This window comes from Anarrhichthys ocellatus, unplaced genomic scaffold, assembly GCF_004355925.1.
Source record: "Anarrhichthys ocellatus isolate YVR2014 unplaced genomic scaffold, GSC_Weel_1.0 scaffold50, whole genome shotgun sequence".
Lineage (NCBI taxonomy): Eukaryota > Metazoa > Chordata > Actinopteri > Perciformes > Anarhichadidae > Anarrhichthys > Anarrhichthys ocellatus.
The window spans coordinates 1,903,659-1,906,425 of NW_022280080.1; positions in this window are offsets into that span (position 1 = coordinate 1,903,659).

Below are 2,767 nucleotides of genomic sequence, written 5' to 3' on the forward strand. Positions count from 1 at the left end.
TATCCATTCGTCCATCCATCCATCCATCATTCATCCTTCTATCCATTTGTCCATCCATCCATCCATCATTCATCCTTCTATTCATTTGTCCATCCATCCATCATTCATCCATCTGTCCATCCATCCATCCATCCATCATTCATCCTTCTATTCATTTGTCCATCCATCCATCCATCCATCATTCATCCTTCTATCCATTCGTCAATCCATCCATCCATCATTCATCCATCATTCAATCCATCCATCCATCATTCATCCTTCTATTCAGGGAGTTTAGCCTTTCAGCCCAGCTCCCTCTTCACTACAATGTTCTGGTACAATCACATCCCTGTTGACACCTCATCGATCCGCCTGTACATCTCATGCTCCATTTTACCCTCACTCGTAAAAAAGACCCTGAGATACATCAACTCCCTTGCTTGGGTCATTAACTATATTATACTTCTCAATAATGTAATCAAACCATTATCATATTGACTGCATTCTTTGGAGTGATTTATGTGTCTTCTGATCTGAAACAGACCCGTGGGAAGACTTCCTAAACCTAACACAAAAGAGAGCAGATCTAAAATGGACCTGAGGACAGTCAAGTCCGTCCGAATAGACTCAAGACAGGGTTGTTGCTAATGCAGCAATGATGTATTCAGATCCCCCACTTAAGTAATAATGCCAATACATTAATGTAGAAATACTCCATTACAAATGAAGGTTCTGCATTCAAAAGAAGCATGATCAGCAAATGTTACGTCAAGTGTCAAAAGTAAAAGTATTTATTCTGTGGATCCATTTTAAGATTGCTCATACTAACGTTTTATGTGGAGGCAGCATGTTTCTGTTGTAGCTGCTTAAAGTGGAGCTAGTTTTGTATAATTATACACCGTTGACTGTGTGTTGTAACAAATGTATTTGTGGGCAGTGCACACAGAAATGACAGCTAATCTTGTTTCACTTAACTAAGCCAAAGGAAACACAAAAACAATTCTGTGCCAAAGTGGCAGAGGTACGTTTAGCAGAGCAATGTGTTACTATGCTGATACAACAGCCCACTGCTACTAAACTGCTTAGGATGGGTTTGAAGGGCAGGTTTTACCTGTGATGCATGCAATGAAAGTACCTAATTATTCACATCTGAATAGTGATCTAAGTTTTAGATAACTGTGGAGCTGATGCTATGCTACCTTCTAAAACTGCAGCGAACACATCAGCAAACAGCCATGCAGGTACTGCAACTCTGGCACTGATATGTGAAACAAAATACTGAACAACGTTGGCAACAAGCCAAACTGGATTGAAGGCATCTTGTTATTGTATACTGTTGCATACTAGTATTTTCTTATGACCGCAATCTGAAAGCTAATCAGTAGCTGTCGAATATATGTAGTGCAGTAAAAGTTCAAATATACGTGTGGAGTAGGCTACAAGTATACATAAACATACAATGTAGATACTCCAGAAAAAAAGTACAAGTGCCTCAAAATTGTGCTTTACAGGCTAAAATACTGTAGGTTTAGCTGCTGTCCCAGTCCACAGCAGTACATTCCTTTGCTAGCATGCTGGTGCTCTGTTTCTCCAAACTCCATCTACTGTAATACACTGACCATAGAGAAGTAGCTCCAAACATCCAAACAACCCCTTTATGTCCAGTACTTAAGTAAAAGTATCTACTTTTCATTACTGAACTAATAGTTATTTTAATAAAATGTAACAAAATAGTTGAACATGCTAATTGAGAAGTTCCAATAGCCAAAAGATTAAAAATTTAAATTTATACAAGCAGAGAAAGCACCAACTCCTCTCATTTGAGATGCTGGAGCCAGAGAATTTATGGCATTTTCATTTGATAAACTGATCAATCAATTAAATGACTCATGCGTCCAATGAAATAATAACTCTTTCCTGTACATCTTCACGCTGGTTCGCCGTGGTTATTCAATGAAGGCCGAGCGGGAACGTCTTCATGCTCCGAACATGCTCTGTGTGAACGAGCCATGTGGCTCTATAATCAGTGCCCCCACCAGTCTACCCACACCCCCACCTCTTCTCCACATTATTCATGCCTTCGGACATCTTGCCCCCCCCCCCGCGACTTGTTGACCAGATATATTTAGCTCACTGATGGTATTTCGGACTGATGAGGGAATTTTTTCTTTTTTTTTTAAACCTTTAAAAGGGAAAGGAATCCTGGTGACTAATATCCCGTACGTGCTGTTGAGAGTCAAACATAGAACCAGTATGTAAACAGTCTGGCTTTTGTTTCCGAGGAACATAGTTCCTGTTCCAAGTTACATATGCGATAGTCTGCTAACTGATAGGCTGGCAGCGTGTATGAATGAACCTACTCACACACTCAGACGAACACCGATACCTTTGTGACAAACACAAGGGACAAGGAAGAAAATATTTATCCCCAATGTGTGTATGTGTGTGTGTGCACCTTTTGTATGTGCGTGTGCTTTGCATGACTGCTTTATGTGTGTGTGTACGTGTATGTCTGTGTGTGTGTCAGAGGGGAAATTCCAACCAGGGGGGTATAAGGTGTGGCTAAGGATCATCTCTGACCACTTTAAAGCGGGGCCATCATCAGCGTTCCTGTATGACTCTCGGCCCCAGCTGCATTTCCCTCTGAGGGCTCATTATTCTGGCAGGTGCCCTATTGTCCCGTCTTTGCAGGCCCTTTCAAGAGCATACCAAAAACACAACACCAAAAATATGCAGGGAGGAGGAGGGGAGCCAGGAGCAGGAGCAGGAGGAGGAGGAGGGGGGGGGG